This window comes from Brachyhypopomus gauderio, chromosome 4, assembly GCF_052324685.1.
Source record: "Brachyhypopomus gauderio isolate BG-103 chromosome 4, BGAUD_0.2, whole genome shotgun sequence".
Classification (NCBI taxonomy): domain Eukaryota; kingdom Metazoa; phylum Chordata; class Actinopteri; order Gymnotiformes; family Hypopomidae; genus Brachyhypopomus; species Brachyhypopomus gauderio.
In genome coordinates, this window is record NC_135214.1 from 22,861,147 (window position 1) to 22,885,408 (window position 24,262).

Consider the following 24,262-nt stretch of genomic DNA (forward strand, 5'->3'; position numbering starts at 1 on the left):
AGTTTCCGTTCGGTTATACATAGGTCACAATGGTGTCGTGATTTTGAGCATGTTCCTGCCATTTCCTCACATTTCCGCTGTCGGAGTTACCACATGTCCTCATAAGTTTGTGTGTGGTTCAAATTTAAGGACTCTCTCTTTTCTATGGCATGGTGGCCAAGTGGTATGGCGTCGGTCTCGTAAACCGAAGATCACGGGTTCGATCCCTGTTCGTGCCTTTAAGGAAAGTGGACCGAACGGTCTATAGTGTCCATTCACTACTAAAATATCTGCTTCCAATTTTGTCCTTGTACAAGAGACCTCTGTATGTGATCAAGCACTCGTCTGACTCTCAAAGAAGCAGCTGAAATGGCCTGGCGGAAAGGTGCTTACCTTTTAAATGGCAGACAACGGGAACATCTACATCCATTTCTAATGTGACCTCTACCTTTGTTTTGAGTATTTCAATGATCTTTACTGAGTTTACCATCAGGTTTCCATGTGATAGAGTCTGCAGGAGTGAAAACTGGGCTTTGCTAGGTAAGAATTTCTCCATTGCTTCCAGGTAGTTTGCAGATTAAGAGGCTGTATGTCAAAGTCTATGTTATAGGGCCAAGTATTCCTGATGGTGTGGCAGGCCTTCTCACCCCTTCAGGGATTAGTGATACATTAGGCAACTGTAGACTAGTTGATAAACCTTTGGAATCATTCTCTTTGGCTCTACAACCAATTCATTCCACATGTCAAGGGGATGTAGCTCAGTGGAAGAGCGCATGCTTTGCATGTATGAGGTCCAGGGTTCAATCCCCTGCATCTCCATGAGCATTATCTATAGATATGGTTGGCTATATTTTAACCTTTCGGGTTGAGCTGACATTCAGACGCTGTGCATTTCTCTCACTCTTTTTGTGCCTTAATAGTGTTGCTTGCAGCTTCTCTTATTGATAGACGATGCTCAGTTTCCGTTCGGTTATACATAGGTCACAATGGTGTCGTGATTTTGAGCATGTTCCTGCCATTTCCTCACATTTCCGCTGTCGGAGTTACCACATGTCCTCATAAGTTTGTGTGTGGTTCAAATTTAAGGACTCTCTCTTTTCTATGGCATGGTAGCCATGTGGTAAGGCGTAGGTCTCGTAAACCGAAGATCACGGGTTCGATCCCCGTTCGTGCCTTTAAGGAAAGCGGACCGAACGGTCTATAATGTCCATTCACTACTAAAATATCTGCTTCCAATTTTGTCCTTGTACAAGAGACCTCTGTATGTGATCAAGCACTCGTCTGACTCTCAAAGAAGCAGCTGAAATGGCCTGGCGGAAAGGTGCTTACCTTTTAAATGGCAGACAACGGGAACATCTACATCCATTTCTAAAGTGACCTCTACCTTTGTTTTGAGTATTTCAATGATCTTTACTGAGTTTACCATCAGGTTTCCATGTGATAGAGTCTGCAGGAGCGAAAACTGGGCTTTGCTAGGTAAGAATTTCTCCATTGCTTCCAGGTAGGTTGCAGATTAAGAGGCTGTATGTCAAAGTCTATGTTATAGGGCCAAGTATTCCTGATGGTGTGGCAGGCCTTCTCACCCCTTCAGGGATTAGTGATACATTAGGCAACTGTAGACTAGTTGATAAACCTTTGGAATCATTCTCTTTGGCTCTACAACCAATTCATTCCACATGTCAAGGGGATGTAGCTCAGTGGAAGAGCGCATGCTTTGCATATATGAGGTCCAGGGTTCAATCCCCTGCATCTCCATGAGCATTATCTATAGATATGGTTGGCTATATTTTAACCTTTCGGGTTGAGCTGACATTCAGACGCTGTGCATTTCTCTCACTCTTTTTGTGCCTTAATAGTGTTGCTTGCAGCTTCTCTTATTGATAGACGATGCTCAGTTTCCGTTCGGTTATACATCGGTCACAATGGTGTCGTGTTTTTGAGCATGTTCACTGCTGCTTTTAACACATGCCTTCCTAACCGAAGACCACCGGTTAGCCATTGGACCATTAAAGTGCTTTGTCAGTTTTCAATTCTGTTTTTGTTCCTTGCAAACTTGACATTCTGGCATGGCTGCTGCTGAAGTATAACTTGCTTCATGGGTTTGTCCTGTTACTGCTTCTGGTGGCCGTATTTGCTGTGCTAGACTCTTTCAGAATTCTGAAGACAACCTTACAAGTGGGGATGTAGCTCAGTGTTAGAGCGCATGCTTCGCCTGTGTGAGGAACTGGCTTCGACCCCCAGCATCTCAATGAAGCATAGCTTGTTTCCTGAATGCCATTGTTTAACACTCAGGTACTCTTGCTTCCTGTTAGGCCCCAACAACCAAAAAGTGCTCTTTCCTGGGTGAGTCCCAAACGGCTGTGACTCAACAGTGCAACTTTCTTCCAGTCACCAAGACATGGGTTGCTTCTTCTGTTCTCCTTTTGGTAGCTGCCTATGCAATGCTATTTTGGTTACAGCCTATGGACAGTGTAGAATCGGTAGAATTGGTATCAATTCACGGGTCAGAACAGTGTTGTGATTTTGAGCATGTTCCAGCCATTTCCACACACTTCCGCTGTCGGAGTTACCACATGCCCTCATAGGTTTGTGTGTGGTTCAAATTTAAGCACTCACTCTTTTCTATGGCATGGTGGCCAAGTGGTAAGGCGTCGGTCTCGTAAACCGAAGATCACGGGTTAGATCCCCGTTCGTGCCTTTAAGGAAAGTGGACCGAACGGTCTATAATGTCCATTCACTACCAAAATATCTGCTTCCAATTTTGTCCTTGTACAAGAGACCTCTGTATGTTATCAAGCACTCGTCTGACTCTCAAAGAAGCAGCTGAAATGTCCTGGCGGAAAGGTGCTTACCTTTTAAATGGCAGACAACGGGAACATCTACCTCCATTTCTAATGTGACCTCTACCTTTGTTTTGAGTATTTCAATGATCTTTACTGAGTTTACCATCAGGTTTCCATGTGATAGAGTCTGCAGGAGCGAAAACTGGGCTTTGCTAGGTAAGAATTTCTCCATTGCTTCCAGGTAGTTTGCAGATTAAGAGGCTGTATGTCAAAGTCTATGTTATAGGGCCAAGGATTCCTGATGGTGTGGCAGGCCTTCTCACCCCTTCAGGGAGTAGTGATACATTAGGCAACTGTAGACTAGTTGATAAACCTTTGGAATCATTCTCTTTGGCTCTACAACCAATTAGTTCCACACGTCAAGGGGATGTAGCTCAGTGGAAGAGCGCATGCTTTGCATGTATGAGGTCCAGGGTTCAATCCCCTGCATCTCCATGAGCATTATCTATAGATATGGTTGGCTATATTTTAACCTTTCGGGTTGAGCTGACATTCAGACGCTGTGCATTTCTCTCACTCTTTTTGTGCCTTAATAGTGTTGCTTGCAGCTTCTCTTATTGATAGACGATGCTCAGTTTCCGTTCGGTTATACATAGGTCACAATGGTGTCGTGATTTTGAGCATGTTCCAGCCATTTCCTCACATTTCCGCTGTCGGAGTTACCACATGTCCTCATAAGTTTGTGTGTGGTTCAAATTTAAGGACTCTCTCTTTTCTATGGCATGGTGGCCATGTGGTAAGGCGTCGGTCTCGTAAACCGAAGATCACGGGTTCGATCCCCGTTCGTGCCTTTAAGGAAAGTGCACCGAACGGTCTATAATGTCCATTCACTACTAAAATATTTGCTTCCAATTTTGTCCTTGTACAAGAGACCTCTGTATGTGATCAAGCACTCGTCTGACTCTCAAAGAAGCAGCTGAAATGGCCTGGCGGAAAGGTGCTTACCTTTTAAATGGCAGACAACGGGAACATCTACATCCATTTCTAAAGTGACCTCTACCTTTGTTTTGAGTATTTCAATGATCTTTACTGAGTTTACCATCAGGTTTCCATGTGATAGAGTCTGCAGGAGCGAAAACTGGGCTTTGCTAGGTAAGAATTTCTCCATTGCTTCCAGGTAGGTTGCAGATTAAGAGGCTGTATGTCAAAGTCTATGTTATAGGGCCAAGTATTCCTGATGGTGTGGCAGGCCTTCTCACCCCTTCAGGGATTAGTGATACATTAGGCAACTGTAGACTAGTTGATAAACCTTTGGAATCATTCTCTTTGGCTCTACAACCAATTCATTCCACATGTCAAGGGGATGTAGCTCAGTGGAAGAGCGCATGCTTTGCATGTATGAGGTCCAGGGTTCAATCCCCTGCATCTCCATGAGCATTATCTATAGATATGGTTGGCTATATTTTAACCTTTCGGGTTGAGCTGACATTCAGACGCTGTGCATTTCTCTCACTCTTTTTGTGCCTTAATAGTGTTGCTTGCAGCTTCTCTTATTGATAGACGATGCTCAGTTTCCGTTCGGTTATACATCGGTCACAATGGTGTCGTGTTTTTGAGCATGTTCACTGCTGCTTTTAACACATGCCTTCCTAACCGAAGACCACCGGTTAGCCATTGGACCATTAAAGTGCTTTGTCAGTTTTCAATTCTGTTTTTGTTCCTTGCAAACTTGACATTCTGGCATGGCTGCTGCTGAAGTATAACTTGCTTCATGGGTTTGTCCTGTTACTGCTTCTGGTGGCCGTATTTGCTGTGCTAGACTCTTTCAGAATTCTGAAGACAACCTTACAAGTGGGGATGTAGCTCAGTGTTAGAGCGCATGCTTCGCCTGTGTGAGGAACTGGCTTCGACCCCCAGCATCTCAATGAAGCATAGCTTGTTTCCTGAATGCCATTGTTTAACACTCAGGTACTCTTGCTTCCTGTTAGGCCCCAACAACCAAAAAGTGCTCTTTCCTGGGTGAGTCCCAAACGGCTGTGACTCAACAGTGCAACTTTCTTCCAGTCACCAAGACATGGGTTGCTTCTTCTGTTCTCCTTTTGGTAGCTGCCTATGCAATGCTATTTTGGTTACAGCCTATGGACAGTGTAGAATCGGTAGAATTGGTATCAATTCACGGGTCAGAACAGTGTTGTGATTTTGAGCATGTTCCAGCCATTTCCACACACTTCCGCTGTCGGAGTTACCACATGCCCTCATAGGTTTGTGTGTGGTTCAAATTTAAGCACTCACTCTTTTCTATGGCATGGTGGCCAAGTGGTAAGTCGTCGGTCTCGTAAACCGAAGATCACGGGTTCGATCCCCGTTCGTGCCTTTAAGGAAAGTGGACCGAACGGTCTATAATGTCCATTCACTACTAAAATATCTGCTTCCAATTTTGTCCTTGTACAAGAGACCTCTGTATGTTATCAAGCACTCGTCTGACTCTCAAAGAAGCAGCTGAAATGGCCTGGCGGAAAGTTGCTTACCTTTTAAATGGCAGACAACGGGAACATCTACATCCATTTCTAAAGTGACCTCTACCTTTGTTTTGAGTATTTCAATGATCTTTACTGAGTTTACCATCAGGTTTCCATGTGATAGAGTCTGCAGGAGCGAAAACTGGGCTTTGCTAGGTAAGAATTTCTCCATTGCTTCCAGGTAGGTTGCAGATTAAGAGGCTGTATGTCAAAGTCTATGTTATAGGGCCAAGTATTCCTGATGGTGTGGCAGGCCTTCTCACCCCTTCAGGGATTAGTGATACATTAGGCAACTGTAGACTAGTTGATAAACCTTTGGAATCATTCTCTTTGGCTCTACAACCAATTCATTCCACATGTCAAGGGGATGTAGCTCAGTGGAAGAGCGCATGCTTTGCATGTATGAGGTCCAGGGTTCAATCCCCTGCATCTCCATGAGCATTATCTATAGATATGGTTGGCTATATTTTAACCTTTCGGGTTGAGCTGACATTCAGACGCTGTGCATTTCTCTCACTCTTTTTGTGCCTTAATAGTGTTGCTTGCAGCTTCTCTTATTGATAGACGATGCTCAGTTTCCGTTCGGTTATACATAGGTCACAATGGTGTCGTGATTTTGAGCATGTTCCTGCCATTTCCTCACATTTCCGCTGTCGGAGTTACCACATGTCCTCATAAGTTTGTGTGTGGTTCAAATTTAAGGACTATCTCTTTTCTATGGCATGGTGGCCAAGTGGTAAGGCGTCGGTCTCGTAAACCGAAGATCACGGGTTCGATCCCCGTTCGTGCCTTTAAGGAAAGTGGACCGAACGGTCTATAGTGTCCATTCACTACTAAAATATCTGCTTCCAATTTTGTCCTTGTACAAGAGACCTCTGTATGTGATCAAGCACTCGTCTGACTCTCAAAGAAGCAGCTGAAATGGCCTGGCGGAAAGGTGCTTACCTTTTAAATGGCAGACAACGGGAACATCTACATCCATTTCTAATGTGACCTCTACCTTTGTTTTGAGTATTTCAATGATCTTTACTGAGTTTACCATCAGGTTTCCATGTGATAGAGTCTGCAGGAGTGAAAACTGGGCTTTGCTAGGTAAGAATTTCTCCATTGCTTCCAGGTAGGTTGCATATTAAGAGGCTGTATGTCAAAGTCTATGTTATAGGGCCAAGTATTCCTGATGGTGTGGCAGGCCTTCTCACCCCTTCAGGGAGTAGTGATACATTAGGCAACTGTAGACTAGTTGATAAACCTTTGGAATCATTCTCTTTGGCTCTACAACCAATTAGTTCCACATGTCAAGGGGATGTAGCTCAGTGGAAGAGCGCATGCTTTGCATGTATGAGGTCCAGGGTTCAATCCCCTGCATCTCCATGAGCATTGTCTATAGATATTGTTGGCTATATTTTAACCTTTCGGGTTGAGCTGACATTCAGACGCTGTGCATTTCTCTTACCCTTTTCGTGCCTTAATAGTGTTGCTTGCAGCTTCTCTTATTGATAGACGATGCTCAGTTTCCGTTCGGTTATACATCGGTCACAATGGTGTCGTGTTTTTGAGCATGTTCACTGCTGCTTTTAACACATGCCTTCGTAACCGAAGATCACCGGTTAGCCATTGGACCATTAAAGTGCTTTGTCAGTTTTCAATTCTGTTTTTGTTCCTTGCAAACTTGACATTCTGGCATGGCTGCTGCTGAAGTATAACTTGCTTCATGGGTTCGTCCTTTTACTGCTTCTGGTGGCCGTATTTGCTGTGCTAGACTCTTTCAGAATTCTGAAGACAACCTTACAAGTGGGGATGTAGCTCAGAGGTAGAGCGCATGCTTTGCCTGTGTGAGGAACTGTCTTCGACCCCCAGCATCTCAATGAAGCATAGCTTGTTTCCTGAATGCCATTGTTTAACACTCAGGTACTCTTGCTTCCTGTTAGGCCCCAACAACCAAAAAGTGCTCTTTCCTGGGTGAGTCCCAAACGGCTGTGACTCAACTGTGCAACTTTCTTCCAGTCACCAAGATATGGGTTGCTTCTTCTGTTCTCCTTTTGGTAGCTGCCTATGCAATGCTATTTTGGTTACAGCCTATGGACAGTGTAGAATCGGTAGAATTGGTATCAATTCACAGGTCAGAACAGTGTTGTGATTTTGAGCATGTTCCAGCCATTTCCACACACTTCCGCTGTCGGAGTTACCACATGCCCTCATAGGTTTGTGTGTGGTTCAAATTTAAGCACTCACTCTTTTCTATGGCATGGTGGCCAAGTGGTAAGTCGTCGGTCTCGTAAACCGAAGATCACGGGTTCGATCCCCTTTCGTGCCTTTAAGGAAAGTGGACCGAACGGTCTATAATGTCCATTCACTACTAAAATATCTGCTTCCAATTTTGTCCTTGTACAAGAGACCTCTGTATGTTATCAAGCACTCGTCTGACTCTCAAAGAAGCAGCTGAAATGGCCTGGCGGAAAGGTGCTTACCTTTTAAATGGCAGACAACGGGAACATCTACATCCATTTCTAAAGTGACCTCTACCTTTGTTTTGAGTATTTCAATGATCTTTACTGAGTTTACCATCAGGTTTCCATGTGATAGAGTCTGCAGGAGCGAAAACTGGGCTTTGCTAGGTAAGAATTTCTCCATTGCTTCCAGGTAGGTTGCAGATTAAGAGGCTGTATGTCAAAGTCTATGTTATAGGGCCAAGTATTCCTGATGGTGTGGCAGGCCTTCTCACCCCTTCAGGGATTAGTGATACATTAGGCAACTGTAGACTAGTTGATAAACCTTTGGAATCATTCTCTTTGGCTCTACAACCAATTCATTCCACATGTCAAGGGGATGTAGCTCAGTGGAAGAGCGCATGCTTTGCATGTATGAGGTCCAGGGTTCAATCCCCTGCATCTCCATGAGCATTATCTATAGATATGGTTGGCTATATTTTAACCTTTCGGGTTGAGCTGACATTCAGACGCTGTGCATTTCTCTCACTCTTTTTGTGCCTTAATAGTGTTGCTTGCAGCTTCTCTTATTGATAGACGATGCTCAGTTTCCGTTCGGTTATACATAGGTCACAATGGTGTCGTGATTTTGAGCATGTTCCTGCCATTTCCTCACACTTCCGCTGTCGGAGTTACCACATGTCCTCATAAGTTTGTGTGTGGTTCAAATTTAAGGACTCTCTCTTTTCTATGGCATGGTGGCCAAGTGGTAAGGCGTCGGTCTCGTAAACCGAAGATCACGGGTTCGATCCCCGTTCGTGCCTTTAAGGAAAGTGGACCGAACGGTCTATAGTGTCCATTCACTACTAAAATATCTGCTTCCAATTTTGTCCTTGTACAAGAGACCTCTGTATGTGATCAAGCACTCGTCTGACTCTCAAAGAAGCAGCTGAAATGGCCTGGCGGAAAGGTGCTTACCTTTTAAATGGCAGACAACGGGAACATCTACATCCATTTCTAATGTGACCTCTACCTTTGTTTTGAGTATTTCAATGATCTTTACTGAGTTTACCATCAGGTTTCCATGTGATAGAGTCTGCAGGAGCGAAAACTGGGCTTTGCTAGGTAAGAATTTCTCCATTGCTTCCAGGTAGGTTGCAGATTAAGAGGCTGTATGTCAAAGTCTATGTTATAGGGCCAAGTATTCCTGATGGTGTGGCAGGCCTTCTCACCCCTTCAGGGATTAGTGATACATTAGGCAACTGTAGACTAGTTGATAAACCTTTGGAATCATTCTCTTTGGCTCTACAACCAATTCATTCCACATGTCAAGGGGATGTAGCTCAGTGGAAGAGCGCATGCTTTGCATGTATGAGGTCCAGGGTTCAATCCCCTGCATCTCCATGAGCATTATCTATAGATATGGTTGGCTATATTTTAACCTTTCGGGTTGAGCTGACATTCAGACGCTGTGCATTTCTCTCACTCTTTTTGTGCCTTAATAGTGTTGCTTGCAGCTTCTCTTATTGATAGACGATGCTCAGTTTCCGTTCGGTTATACATCGGTCACAATGGTGTCGTGTTTTTGAGCATGTTCACTGCTGCTTTTAACACATGCCTTCCTAACCGAAGACCACCGGTTAGCCATTGGACCATTAAAGTGCTTTGTCAGTTTTCAATTCTGTTTTTGTTCCTTGCAAACTTGACATTCTGGCATGGCTGCTGCTGAAGTATAACTTGCTTCATGGGTTTGTCCTGTTACTGCTTCTGGTGGCCGTATTTGCTGTGCTAGACTCTTTCAGAATTCTGAAGACAACCTTACAAGTGGGGATGTAGCTCAGTGTTAGAGCGCATGCTTCGCCTGTGTGAGGAACTGGCTTCGACCCCCAGCATCTCAATGAAGCATAGCTTGTTTCCTGAATGCCATTGTTTAACACTCAGGTACTCTTGCTTCCTGTTAGGCCCCAACAACCAAAAAGTGCTCTTTCCTGGGTGAGTCCCAAACGGCTGTGACTCAACAGTGCAACTTTCTTCCAGTCACCAAGACATGGGTTGCTTCTTCTGTTCTCCTTTTGGTAGCTGCCTATGCAATGCTATTTTGGTTACAGCCTATGGACAGTGTAGAATCGGTAGAATTGGTATCAATTCACGGGTCAGAACAGTGTTGTGATTTTGAGCATGTTCCAGCCATTTCCACACACTTCCGCTGTCGGAGTTACCACATGCCCTCATAGGTTTGTGTGTGGTTCAAATTTAAGCACTCACTCTTTTCTATGGCATGGTGGCCAAGTGGTAAGGCGTCGGTCTCGTAAACCGAAGATCACGGGTTAGATCCCCGTTCGTGCCTTTAAGGAAAGTGGACCGAACGGTCTATAATGTCCATTCACTACCAAAATATCTGCTTCCAATTTTGTCCTTGTACAAGAGACCTCTGTATGTTATCAAGCACTCGTCTGACTCTCAAAGAAGCAGCTGAAATGTCCTGGCGGAAAGGTGCTTACCTTTTAAATGGCAGACAACGGGAACATCTACCTCCATTTCTAATGTGACCTCTACCTTTGTTTTGAGTATTTCAATGATCTTTACTGAGTTTACCATCAGGTTTCCATGTGATAGAGTCTGCAGGAGCGAAAACTGGGCTTTGCTAGGTAAGAATTTCTCCATTGCTTCCAGGTAGTTTGCAGATTAAGAGGCTGTATGTCAAAGTCTATGTTATAGGGCCAAGGATTCCTGATGGTGTGGCAGGCCTTCTCACCCCTTCAGGGAGTAGTGATACATTAGGCAACTGTAGACTAGTTGATAAACCTTTGGAATCATTCTCTTTGGCTCTACAACCAATTAGTTCCACACGTCAAGGGGATGTAGCTCAGTGGAAGAGCGCATGCTTTGCATGTATGAGGTCCAGGGTTCAATCCCCTGCATCTCCATGAGCATTATCTATAGATATGGTTGGCTATATTTTAACCTTTCGGGTTGAGCTGACATTCAGACGCTGTGCATTTCTCTCACTCTTTTTGTGCCTTAATAGTGTTGCTTGCAGCTTCTCTTATTGATAGACGATGCTCAGTTTCCGTTCGGTTATACATAGGTCACAATGGTGTCGTGATTTTGAGCATGTTCCAGCCATTTCCTCACATTTCCGCTGTCGGAGTTACCACATGTCCTCATAAGTTTGTGTGTGGTTCAAATTTAAGGACTCTCTCTTTTCTATGGCATGGTGGCCATGTGGTAAGGCGTCGGTCTCGTAAACCGAAGATCACGGGTTCGATCCCCGTTCGTGCCTTTAAGGAAAGTGCACCGAACGGTCTATAATGTCCATTCACTACTAAAATATTTGCTTCCAATTTTGTCCTTGTACAAGAGACCTCTGTATGTGATCAAGCACTCGTCTGACTCTCAAAGAAGCAGCTGAAATGGCCTGGCGGAAAGGTGCTTACCTTTTAAATGGCAGACAACGGGAACATCTACATCCATTTCTAAAGTGACCTCTACCTTTGTTTTGAGTATTTCAATGATCTTTACTGAGTTTACCATCAGGTTTCCATGTGATAGAGTCTGCAGGAGCGAAAACTGGGCTTTGCTAGGTAAGAATTTCTCCATTGCTTCCAGGTAGGTTGCAGATTAAGAGGCTGTATGTCAAAGTCTATGTTATAGGGCCAAGTATTCCTGATGGTGTGGCAGGCCTTCTCACCCCTTCAGGGATTAGTGATACATTAGGCAACTGTAGACTAGTTGATAAACCTTTGGAATCATTCTCTTTGGCTCTACAACCAATTCATTCCACATGTCAAGGGGATGTAGCTCAGTGGAAGAGCGCATGCTTTGCATGTATGAGGTCCAGGGTTCAATCCCCTGCATCTCCATGAGCATTATCTATAGATATGGTTGGCTATATTTTAACCTTTCGGGTTGAGCTGACATTCAGACGCTGTGCATTTCTCTCACTCTTTTTGTGCCTTAATAGTGTTGCTTGCAGCTTCTCTTATTGATAGACGATGCTCAGTTTCCGTTCGGTTATACATCGGTCACAATGGTGTCGTGTTTTTGAGCATGTTCACTGCTGCTTTTAACACATGCCTTCCTAACCGAAGACCACCGGTTAGCCATTGGACCATTAAAGTGCTTTGTCAGTTTTCAATTCTGTTTTTGTTCCTTGCAAACTTGACATTCTGGCATGGCTGCTGCTGAAGTATAACTTGCTTCATGGGTTTGTCCTGTTACTGCTTCTGGTGGCCGTATTTGCTGTGCTAGACTCTTTCAGAATTCTGAAGACAACCTTACAAGTGGGGATGTAGCTCAGTGTTAGAGCGCATGCTTCGCCTGTGTGAGGAACTGGCTTCGACCCCCAGCATCTCAATGAAGCATAGCTTGTTTCCTGAATGCCATTGTTTAACACTCAGGTACTCTTGCTTCCTGTTAGGCCCCAACAACCAAAAAGTGCTCTTTCCTGGGTGAGTCCCAAACGGCTGTGACTCAACAGTGCAACTTTCTTCCAGTCACCAAGACATGGGTTGCTTCTTCTGTTCTCCTTTTGGTAGCTGCCTATGCAATGCTATTTTGGTTACAGCCTATGGACAGTGTAGAATCGGTAGAATTGGTATCAATTCACGGGTCAGAACAGTGTTGTGATTTTGAGCATGTTCCAGCCATTTCCACACACTTCCGCTGTCGGAGTTACCACATGCCCTCATAGGTTTGTGTGTGGTTCAAATTTAAGCACTCACTCTTTTCTATGGCATGGTGGCCAAGTGGTAAGTCGTCGGTCTCGTAAACCGAAGATCACGGGTTCGATCCCCGTTCGTGCCTTTAAGGAAAGTGGACCGAACGGTCTGTAATGTCCATTCACTACTAAAATATCTGCTTCCAATTTTGTCCTTGTACAAGAGACCTCTGTATGTTATCAAGCACTCGTCTGACTCTCAAAGAAGCAGCTGAAATGGCCTGGCGGAAAGGTGCTTACCTTTTAAATGGCAGACAACGGGAACATCTACATCCATTTCTAAAGTGACCTCTACCTTTGTTTTGAGTATTTCAATGATCTTTACTGAGTTTACCATCAGGTTTCCATGTGATAGAGTCTGCAGGAGCGAAAACTGGGCTTTGCTAGGTAAGAATTTCTCCATTGCTTCCAGGTAGGTTGCAGATTAAGAGGCTGTATGTCAAAGTCTATGTTATAGGGCCAAGTATTCCTGATGGTGTGGCAGGCCTTCTCACCCCTTCAGGGATTAGTGATACATTAGGCAACTGTAGACTAGTTGATAAACCTTTGGAATCATTCTCTTTGGCTCTACAACCAATTCATTCCACATGTCAAGGGGATGTAGCTCAGTGGAAGAGCGCATGCTTTGCATGTATGAGGTCCAGGGTTCAATCCCCTGCATCTCCATGAGCATTATCTATAGATATGGTTGGCTATATTTTAACCTTTCGGGTTGAGCTGACATTCAGACGCTGTGCATTTCTCTCACTCTTTTTGTACCTTAATAGTGTTGCTTGCAGCTTCTCTTATTGATAGACGATGCTCAGTTTCCGTTCGGTTATACATAGGTCACAATGGTGTCGTGATTTTGAGCATGTTCCTGCCATTTCCTCACATTTCCGCTGTCGGAGTTACCACATGTCCTCATAAGTTTGTGTGTGGTTCAAATTTAAGGACTCTCTCTTTTCTATGGCATGGTGGCCAAGTGGTAAGGCGTCGGTCTCGTAAACCGAAGATCACGGGTTCGATCCCCGTTCGTGCCTTTAAGGAAAGTGGACCGAACGGTCTATAGTGTCCATTCACTACTAAAATATCTGCTTCCAATTTTGTCCTTGTACAAGAGACCTCTGTATGTGATCAAGCACTCGTCTGACTCTCAAAGAAGCAGCTGAAATGGCCTGGCGGAAAGGTGCTTACCTTTTAAATGGCAGACAACGGGAACATCTACATCCATTTCTAATGTGACCTCTACCTTTGTTTTGAGTATTTCAATGATCTTTACTGAGTTTACCATCAGGTTTCCATGTGATAGAGTCTGCAGGAGTGAAAACTGGGCTTTGCTAGGTAAGAATTTCTCCATTGCTTCCAGGTAGGTTGCATATTAAGAGGCTGTATGTCAAAGTCTATGTTATAGGGCCAAGTATTCCTGATGGTGTGGCAGGCCTTCTCACCCCTTCAGGGAGTAGTGATACATTAGGCAACTGTAGACTAGTTGATAAACCTTTGGAATCATTCTCTTTGGCTCTACAACCAATTAGTTCCACATGTCAAGGGGATGTAGCTCAGTGGAAGAGCGCATGCTTTGCATGTATGAGGTCCAGGGTTCAATCCCCTGCATCTCCATGAGCATTGTCTATAGATATTGTTGGCTATATTTTAACCTTTCGGGTTGAGCTGACATTCAGACGCTGTGCATTTCTCTTACCCTTTTCGTGCCTTAATAGTGTTGCTTGCAGCTTCTCTTATTGATAGACGATGCTCAGTTTCCGTTCGGTTATACATCGGTCACAATGGTGTCGTGTTTTTGAGCATGTTCACTGCTGCTTTTAACACATGCCTTCGTAACCGAAGATCACCGGTTAGCCATTGGACCATTAAAGTGCTTTGTCAGTTTTCAATTCTGTTTTTGTTCCTTGCAAACTTGACATTCTGGCATGGCTGCTGCTGAAGTATAACTTGCTTCATGGGTTTGTCCTGTTACTGCTTCTGGTGGCCGTATTTGCTGTGCTAGACTCTTTCAGAATTCTGAAGACTACCTTACAAGTGGGGATGTAGCTCAGTGTTAGAGCGCATGCTTCGCCTGTGTGAGGAACTGGCTTCGACCCCCAGCATCTCAATGAAGCATAGCTTGTTTCCTGAATGCCATTGTTTAACACTCAGGTACTCTTGCTTTCTGTTAGGCCCCAACAACCAAAAAGTGCTCTTTCCTGGGTGAGTCCCAAACGGCTGTGACTCAACAGTGCAACTTTCTTCCAGTCACCAAGATATGGGTTGCTTCTTCTGTTCTCCTTTTGGTAGCTGCCTATGCAATGCTATTTTGGTTACAGCCTATGGACAGTGTAGAATCGGTAGAATTGGTATCAATTCACGGGTCAGAACAGTGTTGTGATTTTGAGCATGTTCCAGCCATTTCCACACACTTCCGCTGTCGGAGTTACCACATGCCCTCATAGGTTTGTGTGTGGTTCAAATTTAAGCACTCTCTCTTTTCTATGGCATGGTGGCCAAGTGGTAAGGCGTCGGTCTCGTAAACCGAAGATCACGGGTTCGATCCCCGTTCGTGCCTTTAAGGAAAGTGGACCGAAGGGTCTATAATGTCCATTCACTACCAAAATATCTGCTTCCAATTTTGTCCTTGTACAAGAGACCTCTGTATGTGATCAAGCACTCGTCTGACTCTCAAAGAAGCAGCTGAAATGGCCTGGTGGAAAGGTGCTTACCTTTTAAATGGCAGACAACGGGAACATCTACCTCCATTTCTAATGTGACCTCTACCTTTGTTTTGAGTATTTCAATGATCTTTACTGAGTTTACCATCAGGTTTCCATGTGATAGAGTCTGCAGGAGCGAAAACTGGGCTTTGCTAGGTAAGAATTTCTCCATTGCTTCCAGGTAGTTTGCAGATTAAGAGGCTGTATGTCAAAGTCTATGTTATAGGGCCAAGGATTCCTGATGGTGTGGCAGGCCTTCTCACCCCTTCAGGGAGTAGTGATACATTAGGCAACTGTAGACTAGTTGATAAACCTTTGGAATCATTCTCTTTGGCTCTACAACCAATTAGTTCCACACGTCAAGGGGATGTAGCTCAGTGGAAGAGCGCATGCTTTGCATGTATGAGGTCCAGGGTTCAATCCCCTGCATCTCCATGAGCATTATCTATAGATATGGTTGGCTATATTTTAACCTTTCGGGTTGAGCTGACATTCAGACGCTGTGCATTTCTCTCACTCTTTTTGTGCCTTAATAGTGTTGCTTGCAGCTTCTCTTATTGATAGACGATGCTCAGTTTCCGTTCGGTTATACATAGGTCACAATGGTGTCGTGATTTTGAGCATGTTCCAGCCATTTCCTCACATTTCCGCTGTCGGAGTTACCACATGTCCTCATAAGTTTGTGTGTGGTTCAAATTTAAGGACTCTCTCTTTTCTATGGCATGGTGGCCATGTGGTAAGGCGTCGGTCTCGTAAACCGAAGATCACGGGTTCGATCCCCGTTCGTGCCTTTAAGGAAAGTGCACCGAACGGTCTATAATGTCCATTCACTACTAAAATATTTGCTTCCAATTTTGTCCTTGTACAAGAGACCTCTGTATGTGATCAAGCACTCGTCTGACTCTCAAAGAAGCAGCTGAAATGGCCTGGCGGAAAGGTGCTTACCTTTTAAATGGCAGACAACGGGAACATCTACATCCATTTCTAAAGTGACCTCTACCTTTGTTTTGAGTATTTCAATGATCTTTACTGAGTTTACCATCAGGTTTCCATGTGATAGAGTCTGCAGGAGCGAAAACTGGGCTTTGCTAGGTAAGAATTTCTCCATTGCTTCCAGGTAGGTTGCAGATTAAGAGGCTGTATGTCAAAGTCTATGTTATAGGGCCAAGTATTCCTGATGGTGTGGCAGGCCTTCTCACCCCTTCAGGGATTAGTGATACATTAGGCAACTGTAGACTAGTTGATAAACCTTTGGAATCATTCTCTTTGGCTCTACAACCAATTCATTCCACATGTCAAGGGGATGTAGCTCAGTGGAAGAGCGCATGCTTTGCATGTATGAGGTCCAGGGTTCAATCCCCTGCATCTCCATGAGCATTATCTATAGATATGGTTGGCTATATTTTAACCTTTCGGGTTGAGCTGACATTCAGACGCTGTGCATTTCTCTCACTCTTTGTGCCTTAATAGTGTTGCTTGCAGCTTCTCTTATTGATAGACGATGCTCAGTTTCCGTTCGGTTATACATCGGTCACAATGGTGTCGTGTTTTTGAGCATGTTCACTGCTGCTTTTAACACATGCCTTCCTAACCGAAGACCACCGGTTAGCCATTGGACCATTAAAGTGCTTTGTCAGTTTTCAATTCTGTTTTTGTTCCTTGCAAACTTGACATTCTGGCATGGCTGCTGCTGAAGTATAACTTGCTTCATGGGTTTGTCCTGTTACTGCTTCTGGTGGCCGTATTTGCTGTGCTAGACTCTTTCAGAATTCTGAAGACTACCTTACAAGTGGGGATGTAGCTCAGTGTTAGAGCGCATGCTTCGCCTGTGTGAGGAACTGGCTTCGACCCCCAGCATCTCAATGAAGCATAGCTTGTTTCCTGAATGCCATTGTTTAACACTCAGGTACTCTTGCTTTCTGTTAGGCCCCAACAACCAAAAAGTGCTCTTTCCTGGGTGAGTCCCAAACGGCTGTGACTCAACAGTGCAACTTTCTTCCAGTCACCAAGATATGGGTTGCTTCTTCTGTTCTCCTTTTGGTAGCTGCCTATGCAATGCTATTTTGGTTACAGCCTATGGACAGTGTAGAATCGGTAGAATTGGTATCAATTCACGGGTCAGAACAGTGTTGTGATTTTGAGCATGTTCCAGCCATTTCCACACACTTCCGCTGTCGGAGTTACCACATGCCCTCATAGGTTTGTGTGTGGTTCAAATTTAAGCACTCTCTCTTTTCTATGGCATGGTGGCCAAGTGGTAAGGCGTCGGTCTCGTAAACCGAAGATCACGGGTTCGATCCCCGTTCGTGCCTTTAAGGAAAGTGGACCGAAGGGTCTATAATGTCCATTCACTACCAAAATATCTGCTTCCAATTTTGTCCTTGTACAAGAGACCTCTGTATGTGATCAAGCACTCGTCTGACTCTCAAAGAAGCAGCTGAAATGGCCTGGTGGAAAGGTGCTTACCTTTTAAATGGCAGACAACGGGAACATCTACCTCCATTTCTAATGTGACCTCTACCTTTGTTTTGAGTATTTCAATGATCTTTACTGAGTTTACCATCAGGTTTCCATGTGATAGAGTCTGCAGGAGCGAAAACTGGGCTTTGCTAGGTAAGAATTTCTCCATTGCTTCCAGGTAGTTTGCAGATTAAGAGGCTGTATGTCAAAGTCTATGTTATAGGGCCAAGGATTCCTGATGGTGTGGCAGGCCTTCTCACCCCTTCAGGGAGTAGTGATACATTAGGCAACTGTAGACTAGTTGATAAACCTTTGGAATCATTCTCTTTGGCTCTACAACCAATTAGTTCCACACGTCAAGGGGATGTAGCTCAGTGGAAGAGCGCATGCTTTGCATGTATGAGGTCCAGGGTTCAATCCCCTGCATCTCCATGAGCATTATCTATAGATATGGTTGGCTATATTTTAACCTTTCGGGTTGAGCTGACATTCAGACGCTGTGCATTTCTCTCACTCTTTTTGTGCCTTAATAGTGTTGCTTGCAGCTTCTCTTATTGATAGACGATGCTCAGTTTCCGTTCGGTTATACATAGGTCACAATGGTGTCGTGATTTTGAGCATGTTCCAGCCATTTCCTCACATTTCCGCTGTCGGAGTTACCACATGTCCTCATAAGTTTGTGTGTGGTTCAAATTTAAGGACTCTCTCTTTTCTATGGCATGGTGGCCATGTGGTAAGGCGTCGGTCTCGTAAACCGAAGATCACGGGTTCGATCCCCGTTCGTGCCTTTAAGGAAAGTGCACCGAACGGTCTATAATGTCCATTCACTACTAAAATATTTGCTTCCAATTTTGTCCTTGTACAAGAGACCTCTGTATGTGATCAAGCACTCGTCTGACTCTCAAAGAAGCAGCTGAAATGGCCTGGCGGAAAGGTGCTTACCTTTTAAATGGCAGACAACGGGAACATCTACATCCATTTCTAAAGTGACCTCTACCTTTGTTTTGAGTATTTCAATGATCTTTACTGAGTTTACCATCAGGTTTCCATGTGATAGAGTCTGCAGGAGCGAAAACTGGGCTTTGCTAGGTAAGAATTTCTCCATTGCTTCCAGGTAGGTTGCAGATTAAGAGGCTGTATGTCAAAGTCTATGTTATAGGGCCAAGTATTCCTGATGGTGTGGCAGGCCTTCTCACCCCTTCAGGGATTAGTGATACATTAGGCAACTGTAGACTAGTTGATAAACCTTTGGAATCATTCTCTTTGGCTCTACAACCAATTCATTCCACATGTCAAGGGGATGTAGCTCAGTGGAAGAGCGCATGCTTTGCATGTATGAGGTCCAGGGTTCAATCCCCTGCATCTCCATGAGCATTATCTATAGATATGGTTGGCTATATTTTAACCTTTCGGGTTGAGCTGACATTCAGACGCTGTGCATTTCTCTCACTCTTTTTGTGCCTTAATAGTGTTGCTTGCAGCTTCTCTTATTGATAGACGATGCTCAGTTTCCGTTCGGTTATACATCGGTCACAATGGTGTCGTGTTTTTGAGCATGTTCACTGCTGCTTTTAACACATGCCTTCCTAACCGAAGACCACCGGTTAGCCATTGGACCATTAAAGTGCTTTGTCAGTTTTCAATTCTGTTTTTGTTCCTTGCAAACTTGACATTCTGGCATGGCTGCTGCTGAAGTATAACTTGCTTCATGGGTTTGTCCTGTTACTGCTTCTGGTGGCCGTATTTGCTGTGCTAGACTCTTTCAGAATTCTGAAGACAACCTTACAAGTGGGGATGTAGCTCAGTGTTAGAGCGCATGCTTCGCCTGTGTGAGGAACTGGCTTCGACCCCCAGCATCTCAATGAAGCATAGCTTGTTTCCTGAATGCCATTGTTTAACACTCAGGTACTCTTGCTTCCTGTTAGGCCCCAACAACCAAAAAGTGCTCTTTCCTGGGTGAGTCCCAAACGGCTGTGACTCAACAGTGCAACTTTCTTCCAGTCACCAAGACATGGGTTGCTTCTTCTGTTCTCCTTTTGGTAGCTGCCTATGCAATGCTATTTTGGTTACAGCCTATGGACAGTGTAGAATCGGTAGAATTGGTATCAATTCACGGGTCAGAACAGTGTTGTGATTTTGAGCATGTTCCAGCCATTTCCACACACTTCCGCTGTCGGAGTTACCACATGCCCTCATAGGTTTGTGTGTGGTTCAAATTTAAGCACTCACTCTTTTCTATGGCATGGTGGCCAAGTGGTAAGTCGTCGGTCTCGTAAACCGAAGATCACGGGTTCGATCCCCGTTCGTGCCTTTAAGGAAAGTGGACCGAACGGTCTGTAATGTCCATTCACTACTAAAATATCTGCTTCCAATTTTGTCCTTGTACAAGAGACCTCTGTATGTTATCAAGCACTCGTCTGACTCTCAAAGAAGCAGCTGAAATGGCCTGGCGGAAAGGTGCTTACCTTTTAAATGGCAGACAACGGGAACATCTACATCCATTTCTAAAGTGACCTCTACCTTTGTTTTGAGTATTTCAATGATCTTTACTGAGTTTACCATCAGGTTTCCATGTGATAGAGTCTGCAGGAGCGAAAACTGGGCTTTGCTAGGTAAGAATTTCTCCATTGCTTCCAGGTAGGTTGCAGATTAAGAGGCTGTATGTCAAAGTCTATGTTATAGGGCCAAGTATTCCTGATGGTGTGGCAGGCCTTCTCACCCCTTCAGGGATTAGTGATACATTAGGCAACTGTAGACTAGTTGATAAACCTTTGGAATCATTCTCTTTGGCTCTACAACCAATTCATTCCACATGTCAAGGGGATGTAGCTCAGTGGAAGAGCGCATGCTTTGCATGTATGAGGTCCAGGGTTCAATCCCCTGCATCTCCATGAGCATTATCTATAGATATGGTTGGCTATATTTTAACCTTTCGGGTTGAGCTGACATTCAGACGCTGTGCATTTCTCTCACTCTTTTTGTACCTTAATAGTGTTGCTTGCAGCTTCTCTTATTGATAGACGATGCTCAGTTTCCGTTCGGTTATACATAGGTCACAATGGTGTCGTGATTTTGAGCATGTTCCTGCCATTTCCTCACATTTCCGCTGTCGGAGTTACCACATGTCCTCATAAGTTTGTGTGTGGTTCAAATTTAAGGACTCTCTCTTTTCTATGGCATGGTGGCCAAGTGGTAAGGCGTCGGTCTCGTAAACCGAAGATCACGGGTTCGATCCCCGTTTGTGCCTTTAAGGAAAGTGGACCGAACGGTCTATAGTGTCCATTCACTACTAAAATATCTGCTTCCAATTTTGTCCTTGTACAAGAGACCTCTGTATGTGATCAAGCACTCGTCTGACTCTCAAAGAAGCAGCTGAAATGGCCTGGCGGAAAGGTGCTTACCTTTTAAATGGCAGACAACGGGAACATCTACATCCATTTCTAATGTGACCTCTACCTTTGTTTTGAGTATTTCAATGATCTTTACTGAGTTTACCATCAGGTTTCCATGTGATAGAGTCTGCAGGAGTGAAAACTGGGCTTTGCTAGGTAAGAATTTCTCCATTGCTTCCAGGTAGGTTGCATATTAAGAGGCTGTATGTCAAAGTCTATGTTATAGGGCCAAGTATTCCTGATGGTGTGGCAGGCCTTCTCACCCCTTCAGGGAGTAGTGATACATTAGGCAACTGTAGACTAGTTGATAAACCTTTGGAATCATTCTCTTTGGCTCTACAACCAATTAGTTCCACATGTCAAGGGGATGTAGCTCAGTGGAAGAGCGCATGCTTTGCATGTATGAGGTCCAGGGTTCAATCCCCTGCATCTCCATGAGCATTGTCTATAGATATTGTTGGCTATATTTTAACCTTTCGGGTTGAGCTGACATTCAGACGCTGTGCATTTCTCTTACCCTTTTCGTGCCTTAATAGTGTTGCTTGCAGCTTCTCTTATTGATAGACGATGCTCAGTTTCCGTTCGGTTATACATCGGTCACAATGGTGTCGTGTTTTTGAGCATGTTCACTGCTGCTTTTAACACATGCCTTCGTAACCGAAGATCACCGGTTAGCCATTGGACCATTAAAGTGCTTTGTCAGTTTTCAATTCTGTTTTTGTTCCTTGCAAACTTGACATTCTGGCATGGCTGCTGCTGAAGTATAACTTGCTTCATGGGTTCGTCCTTTTACTGCTTCTGGTGGCCGTATTTGCTGTGCTAGACTCTTTCAGAATTCTGAAGACAACCTTACAAGTGGGGATGTAGCTCAGAGGTAGAGCGCATGCTTTGCCTGTGTGAGGAACTGTCTTCGACCCCCAGCATCTCAATGAAGCATAGCTTGTTTCCTGAATGCCATTGTTTAACACTCAGGTACTCTTGCTTCCTGTTAGGCCCCAACAACCAAAAAGTGCTCTTTCCTGGGTGAGTCCCAAACGGCTGTGACTCAACTGTGCAACTTTCTTCCAGTCACCAAGATATGGGTTGCTTCTTCTGTTCTCCTTTTGGTAGCTGCCTATGCAATGCTATTTTGGTTACAGCCTATGGACAGTGTAGAATCGGTAGAATTGGTATCAATTCACGGGTCAGAACAGTGTTGTGATTTTGAGCATGTTCCAGCCATTTCCACACACTTCCGCTGTCGGAGTTACCACATGCCCTCATAGGTTTGTGTGTGGTTCAAATTTAAGCACTCTCTCTTTTCTATGGCATGGTGGCCAAGTGGTAAGGCGTCGGTCTCGTAAACCGAAGATCACGGGTTCGATCCCCGTTCGTGCCTTTAAGGAAAGTGGACCGAAGGGTCTATAATGTCCATTCACTACCAAAATATCTGCTTCCAATTTTGTCCTTGTACAAGAGACCTCTGTATGTGATCAAGCACTCGTCTGACTCTCAAAGAAGCAGCTGAAATGGCCTGGTGGAAAGGTGCTTACCTTTTAAATGGCAGACAACGGGAACATCTACCTCCATTTCTAAAGTGACCTCTACCTTTGTTTTGAGTATTTCAATGATCTTTACTGAGTTTACCATCAGGTTTCCATGTGATAGAGTCTGCAGGAGCGAAAACTGGGCTTTGCTAGGTAAGAATTTCTCCATTGCTTCCAGGTAGGTTGCAGATTAAGAGGCTGTATGTCAAAGTCTATGTTATAGGGCCAAGTATTCCTGATGGTGTGGCAGGCCTTCTCACCCCTTCAGGGATTAGTGATACATTAGGCAACTGTAGACTAGTTGATAAACCTTTGGAATCATTCTCTTTGGCTCTACAACCAATTCATTCCACATGTCAAGGGGATGTAGCTCAGTGGAAGAGCGCATGCTTTGCATGTATGAGGTCCAGGGTTCAATCCCCTGCATCTCCATGAGCATTATCTATAGATATGGTTGGCTATATTTTAACCTTTCGGGTTGAGCTGACATTCAGACGCTGTGCATTTCTCTCACTCTTTTTGTGCCTTAATAGTGTTGCTTGCAGCTTCTCTTATTGATAGACGATGCTCAGTTTCCGTTCGGTTATACATCGGTCACAATGGTGTCGTGTTTTTGAGCATGTTCACTGCTGCTTTTAACACATGCCTTCCTAACCGAAGACCACCGGTTAGCCATTGGACCATTAAAGTGCTTTGTCAGTTTTCAATTCTGTTTTTGTTCCTTGCAAACTTGACATTCTGGCATGGCTGCTGCTGAAGTATAACTTGCTTCATGGGTTTGTCCTGTTACTGCTTCTGGTGGCCGTATTTGCTGTGCTAGACTCTTTCAGAATTCTGAAGACAACCTTACAAGTGGGGATGTAGCTCAGTGTTAGAGCGCATGCTTCGCCTGTGTGAGGAACTGGCTTCGACCCCCAGCATCTCAATGAAGCATAGCTTGTTTCCTGAATGCCATTGTTTAACACTCAGGTACTCTTGCTTCCTGTTAGGCCCCAACAACCAAAAAGTGCTCTTTCCTGGGTGAGTCCCAAACGGCTGTGACTCAACAGTGCAACTTTCTTCCAGTCACCAAGACATGGGTTGCTTCTTCTGTTCTCCTTTTGGTAGCTGCCTATGCAATGCTATTTTGGTTACAGCCTATGGACAGTGTAGAATCGGTAGAATTGGTATCAATTCACGGGTCAGAACAGTGTTGTGATTTTGAGCATGTTCCAGCCATTTCCACACACTTCCGCTGTCGGAGTTACCACATGCCCTCATAGGTTTGTGTGTGGTTCAAATTTAAGCACTCACTCTTTTCTATGGCATGGTGGCCAAGTGGTAAGTCGTCGGTCTCGTAAACCGAAGATCACGGGTTCGATCCCCGTTCGTGCCTTTAAGGAAAGTGGACCGAACGGTCTGTAATGTCCATTCACTACTAAAATATCTGCTTCCAATTTTGTCCTTGTACAAGAGACCTCTGTATGTTATCAAGCACTCGTCTGACTCTCAAAGAAGCAGCTGAAATGGCCTGGCGGAAAGGTGCTTACCTTTTAAATGGCAGACAACGGGAACATCTACATCCATTTCTAAAGTGACCTCTACCTTTGTTTTGAGTATTTCAATGATCTTTACTGAGTTTACCATCAGGTTTCCATGTGATAGAGTCTGCAGGAGCGAAAACTGGGCTTTGCTAGGTAAGAATTTCTCCATTGCTTCCAGGTAGGTTGCAGATTAAGAGGCTGTATGTCAAAGTCTATGTTATAGGGCCAAGTATTCCTGATGGTG

At 44.4% G+C, this 24,262-nt stretch overlaps 1 protein-coding gene and 37 non-coding genes across 38 annotated transcripts in view; 37 read left to right on the forward strand and 1 right to left on the reverse strand.

Moving 5' to 3' along the window:
• The window catches only part of LOC143512591 (ninjurin-1), a 300,728-nt gene that overhangs the window by 6,490 nt on the left and 269,976 nt on the right, over positions 1 to 24,262 (reverse strand). The window lies entirely within an intron of this gene.
• Positions 147 to 218, forward strand: trnat-cgu (transfer RNA threonine (anticodon CGU)). Its single transcript has one exon. It is a non-coding gene; the product is annotated as a tRNA-Thr (tRNA).
• Positions 727 to 798, forward strand: trnaa-ugc (transfer RNA alanine (anticodon UGC)). The gene has a single exon. It is a non-coding gene; the product is annotated as a tRNA-Ala (tRNA).
• trnaa-ugc (transfer RNA alanine (anticodon UGC)) lies at positions 1,663 to 1,734 on the forward strand. The gene has a single exon. It is a non-coding gene; the product is annotated as a tRNA-Ala (tRNA).
• Positions 2,606 to 2,677, forward strand: trnat-cgu (transfer RNA threonine (anticodon CGU)). Its single transcript has one exon. It is a non-coding gene; the product is annotated as a tRNA-Thr (tRNA).
• On the forward strand, positions 3,186 to 3,257 carry trnaa-ugc (transfer RNA alanine (anticodon UGC)). Its single transcript has one exon. It is a non-coding gene; the product is annotated as a tRNA-Ala (tRNA).
• On the forward strand, positions 3,542 to 3,613 carry trnat-cgu (transfer RNA threonine (anticodon CGU)). The gene has a single exon. It is a non-coding gene; the product is annotated as a tRNA-Thr (tRNA).
• trnaa-ugc (transfer RNA alanine (anticodon UGC)) lies at positions 4,122 to 4,193 on the forward strand. Its single transcript has one exon. It is a non-coding gene; the product is annotated as a tRNA-Ala (tRNA).
• trnat-cgu (transfer RNA threonine (anticodon CGU)) lies at positions 5,065 to 5,136 on the forward strand. The gene has a single exon. It is a non-coding gene; the product is annotated as a tRNA-Thr (tRNA).
• trnaa-ugc (transfer RNA alanine (anticodon UGC)) lies at positions 5,645 to 5,716 on the forward strand. The gene has a single exon. It is a non-coding gene; the product is annotated as a tRNA-Ala (tRNA).
• On the forward strand, positions 6,001 to 6,072 carry trnat-cgu (transfer RNA threonine (anticodon CGU)). Its single transcript has one exon. It is a non-coding gene; the product is annotated as a tRNA-Thr (tRNA).
• trnaa-ugc (transfer RNA alanine (anticodon UGC)) lies at positions 6,581 to 6,652 on the forward strand. Its single transcript has one exon. It is a non-coding gene; the product is annotated as a tRNA-Ala (tRNA).
• On the forward strand, positions 8,104 to 8,175 carry trnaa-ugc (transfer RNA alanine (anticodon UGC)). The gene has a single exon. It is a non-coding gene; the product is annotated as a tRNA-Ala (tRNA).
• trnat-cgu (transfer RNA threonine (anticodon CGU)) lies at positions 8,460 to 8,531 on the forward strand. Its single transcript has one exon. It is a non-coding gene; the product is annotated as a tRNA-Thr (tRNA).
• Positions 9,040 to 9,111, forward strand: trnaa-ugc (transfer RNA alanine (anticodon UGC)). Its single transcript has one exon. It is a non-coding gene; the product is annotated as a tRNA-Ala (tRNA).
• Positions 9,983 to 10,054, forward strand: trnat-cgu (transfer RNA threonine (anticodon CGU)). The gene has a single exon. It is a non-coding gene; the product is annotated as a tRNA-Thr (tRNA).
• On the forward strand, positions 10,563 to 10,634 carry trnaa-ugc (transfer RNA alanine (anticodon UGC)). The gene has a single exon. It is a non-coding gene; the product is annotated as a tRNA-Ala (tRNA).
• trnat-cgu (transfer RNA threonine (anticodon CGU)) lies at positions 10,919 to 10,990 on the forward strand. Its single transcript has one exon. It is a non-coding gene; the product is annotated as a tRNA-Thr (tRNA).
• trnaa-ugc (transfer RNA alanine (anticodon UGC)) lies at positions 11,499 to 11,570 on the forward strand. Its single transcript has one exon. It is a non-coding gene; the product is annotated as a tRNA-Ala (tRNA).
• Positions 12,442 to 12,513, forward strand: trnat-cgu (transfer RNA threonine (anticodon CGU)). Its single transcript has one exon. It is a non-coding gene; the product is annotated as a tRNA-Thr (tRNA).
• On the forward strand, positions 13,022 to 13,093 carry trnaa-ugc (transfer RNA alanine (anticodon UGC)). Its single transcript has one exon. It is a non-coding gene; the product is annotated as a tRNA-Ala (tRNA).
• Positions 13,378 to 13,449, forward strand: trnat-cgu (transfer RNA threonine (anticodon CGU)). Its single transcript has one exon. It is a non-coding gene; the product is annotated as a tRNA-Thr (tRNA).
• On the forward strand, positions 13,958 to 14,029 carry trnaa-ugc (transfer RNA alanine (anticodon UGC)). The gene has a single exon. It is a non-coding gene; the product is annotated as a tRNA-Ala (tRNA).
• On the forward strand, positions 14,901 to 14,972 carry trnat-cgu (transfer RNA threonine (anticodon CGU)). The gene has a single exon. It is a non-coding gene; the product is annotated as a tRNA-Thr (tRNA).
• trnaa-ugc (transfer RNA alanine (anticodon UGC)) lies at positions 15,481 to 15,552 on the forward strand. Its single transcript has one exon. It is a non-coding gene; the product is annotated as a tRNA-Ala (tRNA).
• On the forward strand, positions 15,837 to 15,908 carry trnat-cgu (transfer RNA threonine (anticodon CGU)). The gene has a single exon. It is a non-coding gene; the product is annotated as a tRNA-Thr (tRNA).
• trnaa-ugc (transfer RNA alanine (anticodon UGC)) lies at positions 16,417 to 16,488 on the forward strand. Its single transcript has one exon. It is a non-coding gene; the product is annotated as a tRNA-Ala (tRNA).
• Positions 17,358 to 17,429, forward strand: trnat-cgu (transfer RNA threonine (anticodon CGU)). Its single transcript has one exon. It is a non-coding gene; the product is annotated as a tRNA-Thr (tRNA).
• trnaa-ugc (transfer RNA alanine (anticodon UGC)) lies at positions 17,938 to 18,009 on the forward strand. The gene has a single exon. It is a non-coding gene; the product is annotated as a tRNA-Ala (tRNA).
• On the forward strand, positions 18,294 to 18,365 carry trnat-cgu (transfer RNA threonine (anticodon CGU)). Its single transcript has one exon. It is a non-coding gene; the product is annotated as a tRNA-Thr (tRNA).
• Positions 18,874 to 18,945, forward strand: trnaa-ugc (transfer RNA alanine (anticodon UGC)). The gene has a single exon. It is a non-coding gene; the product is annotated as a tRNA-Ala (tRNA).
• trnat-cgu (transfer RNA threonine (anticodon CGU)) lies at positions 19,817 to 19,888 on the forward strand. Its single transcript has one exon. It is a non-coding gene; the product is annotated as a tRNA-Thr (tRNA).
• Positions 20,397 to 20,468, forward strand: trnaa-ugc (transfer RNA alanine (anticodon UGC)). Its single transcript has one exon. It is a non-coding gene; the product is annotated as a tRNA-Ala (tRNA).
• On the forward strand, positions 20,753 to 20,824 carry trnat-cgu (transfer RNA threonine (anticodon CGU)). The gene has a single exon. It is a non-coding gene; the product is annotated as a tRNA-Thr (tRNA).
• trnaa-ugc (transfer RNA alanine (anticodon UGC)) lies at positions 21,333 to 21,404 on the forward strand. The gene has a single exon. It is a non-coding gene; the product is annotated as a tRNA-Ala (tRNA).
• On the forward strand, positions 22,276 to 22,347 carry trnat-cgu (transfer RNA threonine (anticodon CGU)). The gene has a single exon. It is a non-coding gene; the product is annotated as a tRNA-Thr (tRNA).
• On the forward strand, positions 22,856 to 22,927 carry trnaa-ugc (transfer RNA alanine (anticodon UGC)). Its single transcript has one exon. It is a non-coding gene; the product is annotated as a tRNA-Ala (tRNA).
• Positions 23,799 to 23,870, forward strand: trnat-cgu (transfer RNA threonine (anticodon CGU)). Its single transcript has one exon. It is a non-coding gene; the product is annotated as a tRNA-Thr (tRNA).